The sequence below is a fragment of the Panulirus ornatus genome, chromosome 6 (genome assembly GCF_036320965.1).
Source record: "Panulirus ornatus isolate Po-2019 chromosome 6, ASM3632096v1, whole genome shotgun sequence".
Lineage (NCBI taxonomy): Eukaryota > Metazoa > Arthropoda > Malacostraca > Decapoda > Palinuridae > Panulirus > Panulirus ornatus.
The window spans coordinates 55640954-55657566 of NC_092229.1; the positions used below are offsets into that span (position 1 = coordinate 55640954).

Sequence of the window (16613 nt, forward strand, 5' to 3'; positions counted from 1 at the left end):
TTCACCCCAACATTCTCTCTTTTCTGAAAACCTCTACAAATCTTCACCTTCGCCTCCACAAGATAATGATCAGACATCCCTCCAGTTGCACCTCTCAGCACATTAACATCCAAAAGTCTGTCTTTCGTGCGCCTATCAATTAACACGCAATCCAATAACGCTCTCTAGCCATCTCTCCTACTTACATACGTATACTTATGTATATCTCTTTTTAAAGCAGGCATTCCCAATCACCAGTCCTTTTTTCAGCACATAAATCTACAAACTCTTCACTATTTCCACTTACAGCACTGAATACCCCATGTACACCAATTATTCCCTCAACTGCCATATTACTCACCTTTGCATTCAAATCACCCATCACTATAACCTAGTCTCGTGCATCAAAACTACTAACATACTCACTCAGTAGCTCCCAAAACACTTGTCTCTCAAGATCTTTCTTCTCATGCCCAGGTGCATATGCATCAATAATCATCCATCTCTCTCCATCCACTTTCAGTTCTACCCATATCAATCTAGAGTTTACTTTCTTACTTTTTTATCACATACTTCCACCACTCCTGTTTCAGGAGTAGTGCTACTCCTTCCCTTGCTTTGTCCTCTCACTAACCCCTGACTTTACTCCCCAAGACATTCCCAAACCACTCTTCCCCTTTACCCTTGAGCTTCGTTTCACTCACAGCCAAAACATCCAGGTTCCTTTCCTCAAACATACTACCTGTCTCCTTTTTTCTCATCCTGGTTACATCCACACGCATTTAGACATCCCAATCTGAGCCTTCGAGGAGGATGAGCACTCCCCGCGTGACTTCTTCTTCTGTTTCCTCATTTAGAAAGTTAAAATACAAGGAGGGGAGGGTTTCTAGCCCCCTGCTGCTGTCCCCTTTAGTCACCTTCTATGACACACACACACACTATATATTGCAGTATTATATTGTATATATTGGATGGTATTGCAGTGGAATTTATTAAAAAAGGGGGTGACTGTATTGTTGACTGGTTGGTAAGGTTATTTAATGTATGTATGACTCATGGTGAGGTGCCTGAGGATTGGCGGAATGCGTGCATAGTGCCATTGTACAAAGGCAAAGGGGATAAGAGTGAGTGCTCAAATTACAGAGGTATAAGTTTGTTGAGTATTCCTGGTAAATTATATGGGAGGGTATTGATTGAGAGGGTGAAGGCATGTACAGAGCATCAGATTGGGGAAGAGCAGTGCGGTTTCAGAAGTGGTAGAGGATGTGTGGATCAGGTGTTTGCTTTGAAGAATGTATGTGAGAAATACTTAGAAAAGCAAATGGATTTGTATGTAGCATTTATGGATCTGGAGAAGGCATATGATAGAGTTGATAGAGATGCTCTGTGGAAGGTATTAAGAATATATGGTGTGGGAGGCAAGTTGTTAGAAGCAGTGAAAAGTTTTTATCGAGGATGTAAGGCATGTGTACGTGTAGGAAGAGAGGAAAGTGATTGGTTCTCAGGGAATGTAGGTTTGCGGCAGGGGTGTGTGATGACTCCATGGTTGTTTAATTTGTTTATGGATGGGGTTGTAAGGGAGGTAAATGCAAGAGTCCTGGAAAGAGGGGCAAGTATGAAGTCTGTTGGGGATGAGAGAGCTTGGGAAGTGAGTCAGTTGTTGTTCGCTGATGATACAGCGCTGGTGGCTGATTCATGTGAGAAACTGCAGAAGCTGGTGACTGAGTTTGGTAAAGTGTGTGGAAGAAGAAAGTTGAGAGTAAATGTGAATAAGAGCAAGGTTATTAGGTACAGTAGGGGTGTGGGTCAAGTCAATTGGGAGGTGAGTTTGAATGGAGAAAAACTGGAGGAAGTGAAGTGTTTTAGATATCTGGGAGTGGATCTGTCAGCGGATGGAACCATGGAAGCGGAAGTGGATCATAGGGTGGGGGAGGGGGCGAAAATTTTGGGAGCCTTGAAAAATGTGTGGAAGTCGAGAACATTATCTCGGAAAGCAAAAATGGGTATGTTTGAGGGAATAGTGGTTCCAACAATGTTGTATGGTTGCGAGGCGTGGGCTATGGATAGAGATGTGCGCAGGAGGATGGATGTGCTGGAAATGAGATGTTTGAGGACAATGTGTGGTGTGAGGTGGTTTGATCGAGTAAGTAACGTAAGGGTAAGAGAGATGTGTGGAAATAAAAAGAGCGTGGTTGAGAGAGCAGAAGAGGGTGTTTTGAAATGGTTTGGGCACATGGAGAGAATGAGTGAGGAGAGATTGACCAAGAGGATATATGTGTCGGAGGTGGAGGGAACGAGGAGAAGAGGGAGACCAAATTGGAGGTGGAAAGATGGAGTGAAAAAGATTTTGTGTGATCGGGGCCTGAACATGCAGGAGGGTGAAAGGAGGGCAAGGAATAGAGTGAATTGGAGTCATGTGGTATACAGGGGTTGACGTGCTGTCAGTGGATTGAATCAAGGCATGTGAAGCGTCTGGGGTAAACCATGGAAAGCTGTGTAGGTATGTATATTTGCGTGTGTGGACGTGTGTATGTACATGTGTATGGGGGGGGGGTTGGGCCATTTCTTTCGTCTGTTTCCTTGCGCTACCTCGCAAACGCGGGAGACAGCGACAAAGTATAAAAAAAAAAAAAAAAAAAAAAAAATATATATATATATATATATATATATATATATATATATATATATATATATATATATATATATATGTGTGTGTTTGGTGACAGAGTGGCAGATATTGGGTGTTTTGGTCAGGGTGGTGTGCAAAGTGAAAGTGTTAGGGAGAATGGTTTGGTAAACAAAGAAGACATAGTGAAAGCTTTGCGGAAGATGAGAGCTGGGTTTGGAAGGTATTGTAGTGAAATTTATCAAAAAAAGGGGGTGACTCTGTAGTTGATTGGTTGGTAAGGATATTCAGTGTATGCATGGATCATGGTGAAGTGCCTGAGGAATAGCAGAATGTATGCATAGTGCCACTGTACAAAGGCAAAGGGGATAAAGGTGAGTGTTCAAATTACAGAGGCATAACTTTGTTGAGCATTCCTGGGAAATTATATGGGAGCATATTGATTGAGTGGGTAAAGGCATGTACAGAGCATCAGACTGGGGAAGAAGAGCAGTGTGATTTCAGAAGTGGTAGAGGATGCGTGGATCAGGTGTTTTTTAAAAGAATGTATGTGAGAAATACTTAGATGGATTTGTATGTTGCATTTATGGATTTGGAGAAGGCATATGATAGGATGGATAGAGATGCTTTGTGGAAGGTTTTATGAGTATACGGAGTAAGAGGTAAGTTGCTAGAAGCAGTGAAAAGTTTTCACCAAGGATGAAAGGCATGTGTTCGAGTAGGAAGAGGGGAAAGTGATTGGTTCCCAGTGAATCTCTGTTTGCCGTAGGGGTATGTGATGTCTCCATAGTTGTTTAATTTGTTTATGAATGGGGTGGTTAGGGAGGTGAATGCAAGTTTTGGAGAGAGGAGCATGTATGAAGTCATTGTGCATGAGAGGGCTTGGGAAGTGAGTCAGTTGTTGTTCGCTGATGATACAGCAGTGGTGGCTGATTCGGGTGAGAAACTGCAGAAGTTGGTGACTGAGTTTGGTAAAGTGTGTAAAAGAAGAAAGTTGACAGTAACTGTGAATAAGAGCAAGGTCATTAGATTCAGGAGGGTAGAGGGACAAGTTAATTGAGAGGTAAGTTTGAATGGAGAAAAACTGGAGGAAGTGAAGTGTTTTAAATATCTGGGAGTGGACTTAGCAGTGGATGGAAACATGAAAGCAGAAATGGGTCACAGGGTCGGGGAGGGGGCAAAGGTTCTGGGAATGTTGAAAAAATGTGTGGAGGGTGATAATGTTATCTCAGAGAGTAAAAATGGGTATGTTTGAAGGAATAGTGGTTCAACTAATATTGTTTCATGTGCAGTGGGGTGGATTAAGGTAGCAAGTATGAATATGTACATGTGTATATATGTATATGTCTATGTATGTATATCTTATGTATCCGTTGAAATGTATATGTATGTATATATGATTGTATCGGCATTTATGTATATGCATGTGAACGTGGGTGGGTTGGGCTATTCCTCATCTGTTATCTTGCGCTACCTACTGATGCGGGAGATGGTGATTAAGTATAAAAAAATATAAATAAATAATCATGTATATATATGCATGTGTGTATATGTATATATATGTGTATACCTATGATTCCAAGGGGAAAATGAAACACAATAAGTTCCCAAGTGCACTTTCGAGTAATAATCACATCATCAGAGGAGACACAAGAGAGAAATATAACAGTCAGTTGATATACAACTAAGAGACGTAGCTAGGACGCCATTTGGTAAACATGTGATTGTCCAAGACAGACAACGAGCGTATCATAAACACGTGGATAAGGTGAACTGTTTACAAATTTTATCAACAATAAAGTTATCCATTTTTTATAGACCATCACTAATATTAAGATTACAATTCTTTGTGTATTTAATAATAGAAGATTCAATGATATTTCTTGTGGTAATAGACTCAGAGTAAATAACTGAGATGGCACTACTCCAGTCAATACAATGATCATAGTTTTTAAAGTGATTAAACAAGGCATTTGATTCTTGTTCTGTTCTTATACTATATTTAAGTTGCTTAAGTCTTACAGAAAGAGCCTTACCAGTCTGCCCAACATAAAACCTATCACAATTTCTACATGGCACTTTATGGATGCACCCAGGAGAATTTTCTGGTGAATTCCTGATAAAGATATTCTTTATAGTATTATTGTTGCTGAAGGCAACATTTACATTCAAGGACTTAAGCAACATGGGAAGTAAAGTAAATTCATTCTTAAAAGGGAGAACCAAAATATTCTTGGTGTCAATGGGAGGTTTGGGCTCAACTCTATAAAATGATGTCTTTGCTAACTTAAGGGATTTATCAATGAAAGATCTTGGGTACTTTAACTTAGATCCAATATATCTTCTCAAACTCATCATCAACATACTCTGGACTGCAAGTACGTAATGCCCTAAGGAACATAGATTGAAATTATGATAATTTAACTCTATGTTGTGATGAGTAATAATGGATAAATGAGTATACATTGGTAGGTTTTCTGTATATGCTAAACTTAAACTTGTTTCCTTGCCTTTGAATCATGCAGTCTAAAAATATTTTTATTTTCTACAGTAGATTTGATGGAAGGTACTAAATTGTTAAGTAAGGGGAGAAATGTTTGTAAATTTTCATTGTTGGCCAAACACAAAGAACATCATCTACATACCTAAACCAAATTGCATTAGAAGGTAAGATATCCTTTAGTTATTTTGTTTCAAAGAATTCCATATAAAGATTACTTAGTACAGGTGAAAGTACCCATTGCCATACCAAACTTTTGAGTATAATAATCTCCATTGAATTGAAATACACAGTCTTTTATACACAATCTTATCAGTTCATTGAAAACAGACTTTTGAACAGGTAAATGAATATCATCCAAAACATCAAATAAATATTCTAAAAGGTCATTAACTGGAACTTTTGAGAAAAGTGAGGAAACATCAAAGCTAACAAGTTTGAAAGCCAAATTAACAATGATATTGTTAAGCTTAACTACATCTACATTGTTCATGATATTAGAATTTGATATCTTACCCACTAAAGGGCTTATTATGAAACTAACCATTTTGACAATTCATATGTGATGGAGCCTATTGAACTCACTATAGGTCTTGCTGGATTTTTTTTTTTTATGTGTTTTGATAAGTCCATACATTTATGGCAATGAAGGGGACAAACTTTTAATACTTCATGTTATTAAAGACCCACTCTTCTTAACTCATCTTTAAAAACAACGTCATTAACTGTGGGACTAAAATCAGATGGTTTCCCAAACCGTTTACTGCATTACTTAATACTGTTCAATAAAGTATAATGCTCTACATTGTGCTCAACAGGTATTTCTGTAATGATAATAAACGGTATAACAAACAACTCATCAATTCACTCCACTTTATACACGACTTCTATCAACTAGCGGGTGGTGTCCGTAAACTATGTGATTACCAAAAATATTTTCATACAAGTTTTCTGAATGAAACAAGAAAAATTCTTATATTAAGAAAAGTAAAATAACTTACCACAAATGGAATCCGGAATGAATACTCAAGCACGTCACTCGTTGCTGTGTTGACTACTATACAGTTTCACTGCTCAAAATGCCTTTTTCTTCTCATAATGGTTAAATAATGTCACCAACATAGCTTGTATTTGAACATAAGACAACATTGACCTCAACCATCGAGTTGACAGTTGCCACAAACACTGATCATAACAACAATACATTCATTATACAACAAACTTTCTACTTAAACTTACTTTTAGTTTTCTTGCAGTAAATGAGAGTATTTCATAACATCATTTTCAATATATGAATAAAAGAATAAATTAAGCTTTAATACTGAGATTAGAATATGTCACTTCATAATTTTCATGCTAATATCAAACGTGTTAATGTTACAAATGAAATGAAAATCAGAGAACATAATGGAGTTCCTAAAAGCAAATTGGTTGAAAAGAAATATAATAGGAAAGTAGAGAATTATTTACAAATCTATTGTTAATAAATCCTGATGTAGTAAGAATAAAAAATACATTCAAGCCATATATGTACAAACATAAGGTCGGCGCCATTGGAAAAGGCCCAAATACCTACATTACAACCGACAGAATTACTAACATTAAATTTGGCCAAGATGACAAGGATTGCAGATACCATTCATTGCTTGTCTTATTTGTTGGATAACGCTAATTCGACAATCAATTTATGCACAACGTCTTGTCTGTAGAATATTGTTCATTTTTCATGTAATTATGCATTCGAGGTTTATTATCTTGAACAAGTCTTAACATTCTACTCAGTGCTTTTCTAGTCACCGTGTTCGCATGGGAATATATTTTTAGCTGATGGTCCTTCCACATAGAGCGGTGTAATTGAGAGGGACATAACACGTTTAACAACATTAAAATGTTATTGGTTAAGGTATATAATGGGATGTAGCTCAGGGAAATAAGCTTTGGAGGTGCAGGGTTATGGTGGGTAGATAGTCACTGCTTACAATGAGTGTAGCTACCACCCATGAAAAGACCTTAATTACCTCTGAGTAGCGTCACGATATGAGACAAGGCGCTACTTAGCAAGCTTTTGTTTTAGCTAAAAGGCCAGGTTATGGCTTGACTGACTCTCATCTGTGATGCCCGGGTATATAAGAGGCATAAAAGGTCAAGGCACAAAGGCTCGCCAGTCAGCAGACAACCAGCACTGCGAGTTCTCTCCAGCTCAGTGCGGCCAACAGGTACGCCTGACCATCTCCAGAATCATGCGCACATACTTTTAGACACGCCCGAGGAAGCAGGAGTGGGGTTGATATACAGAGATTCTCCCATGGCATTAAGACCTCCCGCTGGAACCCCTTTGGCTGCTGAGGATCTCCGCCATTCATGTCTGTTCGTGTGATTTTATCAGACACTTTCTCTATCTTACTTTCTTTTCCGCTGTCGTGTAGGGGTTTACTAGTTGGCAAAGAAATCATTTTATAGAGTTAAACCCAAACCTCCCCTTGACATCAAAAACCTTTTACTTCTCCCTTTTAGTAATAATTTTACATTACTTCCAATGTTGCTTGAAACCTTTGATCTAAATATTGCCTTCACCAACAACGATACTATAGAGAATATAAATCAGGAGCTCACCAGAAAGTTATGCAGGCTGTGTTTATAGATTACCTGTAAAAACTGCAACATGTTTTATGCTGGGCAGACTGGCAAAGATCGTTCTGTTATACTTAATCAACATAAATATAGTATAAGAAGAGGACAAGAATCAAATGCCTTGTTTGATAATGTTAAAAATTATGTTCATTGCACTGACTGAAGTAATGGCATCTCAGTTATTAACGCCTTTACTACGAGAAATATTGAATCTTCTATCACTAAATAAACAAAGAATTGTAACATTAACATTGGTGAAGTTCTATACAAATTGGATAGCTTTATTGTAGATAAAATTTGTAAACAGTTCCCTTTCTTGTCCAAATAATATTTTATGATAGACATGTTGCCAGACTTGAACCTCCATCTGTTGCATTAGTTTACCAAAATGGCGTCCTAGATACGTCTCTACCTTGTATATCAACTGACTGTTATATGTCTCTTTCTTGCATCTCCCCTGATGATGTGATCATTACACGAGAGTGCACTGGAGAAACTATCGTGCTTAATTTTCCAGTGGATCATAAAAATGTGTGAGAAATACGTAGAAATAATAGTTGAATTTGTATGAGGCATTTATGGGGAGTCATTTCATGTGTGGCGGGGTGGCGACGAGAATGGATGAAGGCAGCAAGTATGAATATGTGTATACGTATATGTCTGAGTATATATATGTATGTATACATTGAAATGTATAGGAATGTATATGTGCGTGTATGTATATACATGTGTATGTGGGGGGGTTGGGCCATTCTTGTATCTGTTTCCTTGCGCTACCTTGCTAACACGGGAGACAGCGACGTGTAATATATGTAAAATAAATTTATGGATATGGAGAAGGCATATGATGGGGTTGATAGAGATGTTGTGTGGAAGGTCTTAAGAGTATATTGTGTGGGGGGGTAAGCTGCTGGAAGCAGTGATAAATTTTTATCAAGGTTGTAAGGCAAATGTACGAGCAGGAAGAAAGTGATTAGTTTCCAGTGAAGGTCGGTCTGCAGCAGGGGTGTTTATTTTGTTTATGAATGGTGTGGTTAGGCAGGTAAATGCAAAAGTTTTGGAGAGAGGCGAGTATGTAGTCTGTTGGGGATGAAAGGGCCTGGGAAGTGAGTCAATTCTTGTTCACTGACGATACAGCACTGGGGTTGATTCATGTGAGAAACTGCAGAAGATGGTAACTGAGTCTGGAAATGTGTGTAAAAGGAGAAAGTTGACGGTAAATGTGATTAAGAGTAAGGCTGAGGCACAAGTTAGTCGGGATGTGAGTATGAATGGTGAAAAATTGGAGTATGTGAAGTGTTTTTGATATCTGGGAGTGGACTTAGCAGGAATAGAGCCATGGAAGTGAGTCAGAGGGTAGGGGAGGGAGTGAAGGTTCTGGGAGCAATGAAGAAAGTGTGGAAGGAGAGAACAATATCTTGGAGAGCAAAAATGGGTATGTTTGAAGGAATAGTACTTCCAACATAAGCAACATGAATATAGTATGAGAACAGGACAGGAATCAAATGCCTTGTTTAATCATGTTAATAACTGAGATGGCATTACTCCAATCAATACAATTATCATAACTTTTAACTCTAATTTCTGTACCACATGAAATATCACTGTCTTCTATTATTAAATACACAAAGAATTGTAACATTAATATTGGTGAAGGTCTATAAAAATTGAATAGCTTTATTGTTGATGAAATCTATACTCAATTACCCTTCTTGTCCACATAACAGATTTATGACACGAATGTTGCCAGACTTGAACACACCCAACCGCCATTTGGGTAGTCACTTGTTTACCAAGTGGCATCCTAGCTATGTCTCTTCATTGTATATCAACTGGCTGTTATATTTCTTTCTTGTATCTCCCCTGATGATGTGATTATTACACGAAAGTGCACTTGGGAATTTATCGTGTTTCAATTCCCAGCATGTGAACCGTCTGGGGTAAATCAAGGAAAGGTCTGTGGGACCTGGATGTGGATTGGGAGCTGTGGTTTCAGTGCATTACACATGACAGCTAGAAACTGAGTTTGAACGAATGTGTCCTTTTCTGTCTGTTTGAGAGGGTCAGGGAGAATAGTTTGGTAAGCAGAGAACAGGTAGTGAAAGCTTTGCGGAAGATGAAACCCAGTAAGGTAGCGGGTTTGGATGGTATTGCTGTGAAAATTACTAAAAAAGGGGGTGACTGTGTCGTTGATTGGCTAGTGAGGATGTTCAGTGTATGTATGGATCATGGTGAAGTGCCTGAGGATTAGTGGAATGCATACATAGTTCCATTGTACAAAGGCCAGGGGGATAAAGGTGAGTGTTCCTGGGAAATTGTATGGGAGGGTACTGATTGAGAGGGTGAAGGTATGTACAGAGTGTCAGATTGGGGAGGAGCAGTGTGGTTTCAGAAGTGGTAAAGGATGTGTGGATCAAGTGCTTGCTTTGAAGAATGTGTATGAGAAATACTTAGAAAAACAGATGGATTTGTATGTAGCATTTATGAATCTGAAGCATATGATATGGTTGATAGAGATGCTTTGTGGAAGGTCTTAAGAGTATATGGTGTGGGAGAAAAGCTGCTAGAAGCAGTGAAAAGTTTTTATCAAGGATGTAAGGCATGTTTACAAGTAGAAAGAGAGGAGAGTGATTGATTCACAGTGATGGTTGGTCTGCGGCAGGGTTGTGTGATGTCCCCATGGTTGTTTAATTTGTTTATGGATGGGGTTGTTAGGGAGGTAAGCACTAGAGTTTTGAAGAGAGGGGCGAGTATGCAGGCTGTTGGAGATGAGAAGGCCAGAGAGGTGAGTCATTTGTTGTTTGCCACTGATACAACTCTGGTGGCTGATTCAAGTGAGAAACTGCAGAGGTTGGTGACACAGTTTGGAAAAGTGTGTGAAAGGAGAAAGTTGAGATTAATGTGAATAAGAGCAAGGTACTTAGGTTCAGTGGGGGTGAGGGACAAGTCAATTGGGATGTAAGTTTATTATACTTAGTCCGCTTCCATGGTTCCATCTGCTGCTAGATCCACTCCCAGATATCTAAAACATTTCACTTCCTTCAGTTTTTCTCCATTCAAACTTACCTCCCAATTAACTCGTCCCTCAACCCTACTTAACATAATAACCTTGCTCTTATTCACATTTACGCTCAACTTCTTCTTTCACACACTTTACCAAACTCAATCACCAACTTCTGCAGTTTCTCACACGAATCAGCCACCAGCGATGTATCATCAGCGAACAACAACTGACTCACTTCCCAAGCCCTCTCATCCACAACAGACTTTATACTTGCCCCTCTCTCCAAAACTCTTGCATTTACCTCCCTAACAACCCCATCCATAAACAAATTAAACAACCATGGAGACATCACACACCCCTGCCGCAAACCTACATTCACTGAGAACCAATCACTTTCCTCTCTTCCTACACGTACACATGCCTTACATCCTCGATAAAAACTTTTCACTGCTTCTAACAACTTTCCTCCCACACCATATATTCTTAATACCTTCCACAGAGCATCTCTATCAACTCTATCATATGCCTTCTCCAGATCCATAAATGCTACATACAAATCCATTTGCTTTTCTAAGTATTTCTCACATACATTCTTCAAAGCAAACACCTGATCCACACATCCTCTACCACTTCTGAAACCACACTGCTCTTCCCCAATCTGATGCTCTGTACATGCCTTCACCCTCTCAATCAATACCCTCCCATATAATTTACCAGGAATACTCAACAAACTTATACCTCTGTAATTTGAGCACTCACTCTTATCCCCTTTGCCTTTGTACAATGGCACTATGCACGCATTCCGCCAATCCTCAGGCACCTCACCATGAGTCATACATACATTAAATAACCTTACCAACCAGTCAACAATACAGTCACCCCCTTTTTTAATAAATTCCACTGCAATACCATCCAAACCTGCTGCCTTGCCGGCTTTCATCTTCCGCAAAGCTTTCACTACCTCTTCTCTGTTTACCAAATCATTTTCCCTAACCCTCTCACTTTGCACACCACCTCGACCAAAACACCCTATATCTGCCACTCTATCATCAAACACATTCAACAAACCTTCAAAATACTCACTCCATCTCCTTCTCACATCACCACTACTTGTTATCACCTCCCCATTTGCGCCCTTCACTGAAGTTCCCATTTGCTCCCTTGTCTTACGCACTTTATTTACCTCCTTCCAGAACATCTTTTTATTCTCCCTAAAATTTAATGATACTCTCTCACCCCAACTCTCATTTGCCCTTTTTTTCACCTCTTGCACCTTTCTCTTGACCTCCTGTCTCTTTCTTTTATACATCTCCCACTCAATTGCATTTTTTCCCTGCAAAAATCGTCCAAATGCCTCTCTCTTCTCTTTCACTAATACTCTTACTTCTTCATCCCACCACTCACTACCCTTTCTAATCAACCCACCTCCCACTCTTCTCATGCCACAAGCATCTTTTGCGCAATCCATCACTGATTCCCTAAATACATCCCATTCCTCCCCCACTCCCCTTACTTCCATTGTTCTCACCTTTTTCCATATATATATATATATATATATATATATTTTTTCTTTTTCTTTCGTACTATTCGCCATTTCCCGCATTAGCGAGGTAGCGTTAAGAACAGAGGACTGGGCCTTTGAGGAAATATCCTCACCTGGCCCCCTTCTCTGTTCCTTCTTTTGGAAAAAAAAAAAAGAAAGAAAAAAAAAAATGAGAGGGGAGGATTTCCAGCCCCCCGCTCCCTTCCCTTTTAGTCGCCTTCTACGACACGCAGGGAATACGTGGGAAGTATTCTTTCTCCCCTATCCCCAGGGATATATATATATATATATTTTTTTTTTTCATACTATTTGCCATTTCCCGCGTTAGCGAGGTAGCATTAAGAACAGAGAACTGGGCCTTAGAGAGAATATCCTCACCTCACCCCCTTCTCTGTTCCTTCTTTTGGAAAATTAAAAAAAACAAGAAAGGGGAGGATTTCCAGCCACCCGCTCCCTCCCCTTTTAGTCGCCTTCTACGACACGCAGGGAATACGTGGGAAGTATTCTTTCTCCCCTATCCCCAGGGATATATATATATATATATATATATATATATATATATATATATATATATATATATATATATATATATATTTATATATTTTTGTAGGGAAAAAATGCAATTGAGTGGGAGATGTATAAAAGAAAGACACAGGAGGTCAAGAGAAAGGTGCAAGAGGTGAAAAAGAGGGCAAATGAGAGTTGGGGTGAGAGAGTATCATTAAATTTTAGGGAGCATAAAAAGATGTTCTGGAAGGAGGTAAATAAGGTGCGTAAGACAAGGGAGCAAATGGGAACTTCAGTGAAGGGCGCAAATGGGGAGGTGATCACAAGTAGTGGTGATGTGAGAAGGAGATGGAGTGAGTATTTTGAAGGTTTGTTGAATGTGTTTGATGACAGAGTGGCAGATAAAGGGTGTTTTGGTCGAGGTGGTGTACAAAGTGAGAGGGTTTGGGAAAATGATTTGGTAAACAGAGAAGAGGTAGTAAAAGCTTTGCAGAAGATGAAAGCCGTCAAGGCAGCAGGTTTGGATGGTATTGCAGTGGAATTTATTGAAAAAGGGGGTGACTTTATTATTGACTGGTTGGTAAGGTTATTTAATGTATGTATGACTCATGGTGAGGTGCCTGAGGATTGGCAGAATGTGTGCATAGTGCCATTGTACAAAGGCAAAGGGGATAAGAGTGAGTGCTCAAATTACAGAGGTATAAGTTTGTTGAGTATTCCTGGTAAATTATACGGGAGGGTATTGATTGAGAGGGTGAAGGCATGTACAGAGCATCAGATTGGGGAAGAGCAGTGTGGTTTCAGAAGTGGTAGAGGATGTGTGGATCAGGTGTTTGCTTTGAAGAATGTATGTGAGAAATACTTAGAAAAGCAAATGGATTTGTATGTAGCATTTATGGATCTGGAGAAGGCATATGATAGAGTTGATAGAGATGCTCTGTGGAAGGTATTAAGAATATATGGTGTGGGAGGCAAGTTGTTAGAAGCAGTGAAAAGTTTTTATTGAGGATGTAAGGCATGTGTACGTGTAGGAAGAGAGGAAAGTGATTGGTTCTCAGTGAATGTAGGTTTGCGGCAGGGGTGTGTGATGTCTCCATGGTTGTTTAATTTGTTTATGGATGGGGTTGTTAGGGAGGTGAATGCAAGAGTTTTGGAAAGAGGGGCAAGTATGAAGTCTGTTGTGGATGAGAGAGCTTGGGAAGTGAGTCAGTTGTTGTTCGCTGATGATACAGCGCTGGTGGCTGATTCATGTGAGAAACTGCAGAAGCTGGTGACTGAGTTTGGTAAAGTGTGTGAAAGAAGAAAGTTAAGAGTAAATGTGAATAAGAGCAAGGTTATTAGGTACAGTAGGGTTGAGGGTCAAGTCAATTGGGAGGTGAGTTTGAATGGAGAAAAACTGGAGGAAGTGAAGTGTTTTAGATATCTGGGAGTGGATCTGGCAGCGGATGGAACCATGGAAGCAGAAGTGGATCATAGGGTGGGGGAGGGGGCGAAAATTCTGGGAGCCTTGAAGAATGTGTGGAAGTCGAGAACATTATCTCGGAAAGCAAAAATGGGTATGTTTGAAGGAATAGTGGTTCCAACAATGTTGTATGGTTGCGAGGCGTGGACTATGGATAGAGTTGTGTGCAGGAGGATGGATGTGCTGGAAATGAGATGTTTGAGGACAATGTGTGGTGTGAGGTGGTTTGATCGAGTAAGTAACGTAAGGGTAAGAGAGATGTGTGGAAATAAAAAGAGCGTGGTTGAGAGAGCAGAAGAGGGTGTTTTGAAATGGTTTGGTCACATGGAGAGAATGAGTGAGGAAAGATTGACCAAGAGGATATATGTGTCGGAGGTGGAGGGAACGAGGAGAAGAGGGAGACCAAATTGGAGGTGGAAAGATGGAGTGAAAAAGATTTTGTGTGATCGGGGCCTGAACATGCAGGAGGGTGAAAGGAGGGCAAGGAATAGAGTGAATTGGAGCGATGTGGTATACCGGGGTTGACGTGCTGTCAGTGGATTGAATCAAGGCATGTGAAGCGTCTGGGGTAAACCATGGAAAGCTGTGTAGGTATGTATATTTGCGTGTGTGGACGTATGTATATACATGTGTATGGGGGTGGGTTGGGCCATTTCTTTCGTTTGTTTCCTTGCGCTACCTCGCAAACGCGGGAGACAGCGGCAAAAAAAAAAAAAAAAAAAAATATATATATATATATATATATATATATATATATATATATATATATATATATATATATAGAGGTATCCCTGGTGATAGGGGAGAAAGAATACTTCCAACGTATTCCCTGCGTGTCGTAGAAGGCGACTTAAAGGGAAGGGAGCGGGGGGCTGGATATCCTCCCCTCTCAATTTTCTTTTTTCTTCCTCCAAAAGAAAGAACAGAGAAGGGGGCCAAAGCCACAGTGGCATCACACAACTCTACCTTACACCCACATGTAAGCAAGAACTTTCGCTCAATTCTCTAACCACTGTTACACTTTCATTTACTCCCCTATAAAAGTCTTTCACAACATCCAACAATTGTTCCCATACCCCACCCCATATATCCTTAACACATCCCATAAAGCATGTCTCTTGATTCGGTCATACGCTTCCTCTAGATCTATTAAAGTTGCCTAAAACTTCTTACCCTTCACTACATACTTTTCCACACTCATCTTCACCACTAAAATCTGATCCACACATCCCCTATCTTTCATAAAACCACCTAGCTCCTTACTTATTCTGCATACAGTTTCTATATCAATCAACACTTTTGCATATATTTATCCTGGTAGGTTCAACAGTATTATTCCCCTATAATTGTTAAATAAATTCTTAGTACATTTTACTTAAAAAAAAGGAACAAAAATAGCTTTCACCCAACTCTCAAGCACAACCTTCTGTTTCTAAGCTAAATCACATACTAGATGCATCTACTCTATCACACTTTCAGCCTTAATCCCATCCACTCCAAATGCATTTCCTTCCTTAAGCCTCATTATCCTCCTTTTCAATTCCCTTATTGCTACAGACCTCAGCACTTGCATCCTCTTCTTTCCATTCCCCATACTAATGCATGTAACAACTGCTGCCTCACCTTCTTCCATATTCATCAGTTCTTTAGAATACTCTTTCCATCTTCCTTTCACTTCCTCCTTTTGATTCAGCATCTCCCCTTTCTTACCCCTCACATTAACATTTCCACTCTTACATCTACCTCTTTCCTTTACTCATCTCCTTCCAGTCCTATTTCTTGTTTTTCCTAAATTTTTCCAAAATCTTCATATACTCTTTCTTTGCTTTCCTCTATCAGTTCCTTAACATTCCACTTACACATCTCATATTATTCCCTCCTCCTCTGCTGAACTACTGCTGGTACATTCCTCCAGAGTAATCTATAGTATGTCTTTATCATTTCTTCCTCAGCATTTCTAATCTCTTCTGTCCACTATGCATTTCCCTTTTATTCCTACACCTCATGAGCAATTACAATCTAGTTGAGATTTCAAGAATAATCTTTATGTGGTTGGGCTAGCGACAAACAAAACATGGAATGCGTGGCAAGCAAACTTGAGAAGGTAACCTAGTTAGATTCAACTGAAATTTGGGAAAACAAGAAGCAGTTAAGTGTAAGAGGTAAAGGCACATGAGATGGGCAGACAGTTTTAAAGGAATTAAACTACAGTGCAGCATTATGAGAGGTGTGTCCTGCATCTTATAGCCCCTACGTATTATACAATATTTGGTGCTGAAAAAGTCTTATGTCACCTTTTTTAAGGAGCCGCATATTGTGATATTTTAATATGTAATCTGTTTACAAGCATAGAAAATATAG

At 39.4% G+C, this 16613-nt stretch overlaps 1 protein-coding gene across 1 annotated transcript in view; it reads right to left on the reverse strand.

Moving 5' to 3' along the window:
- LOC139749254 (copper-transporting ATPase 1-like) overlaps positions 1-7539 on the reverse strand; it is a 364429-nt gene extending 356890 nt beyond the window's left edge. The window contains exon 1 of the mRNA XM_071662991.1: positions 6107-7539. The gene's annotated coding sequence lies outside the window, so the exon portion shown is untranslated. The remainder of the gene's footprint in view (positions 1-6106) is intronic.
- Positions 7540-16613: the final 9074 nt, after the last annotated feature.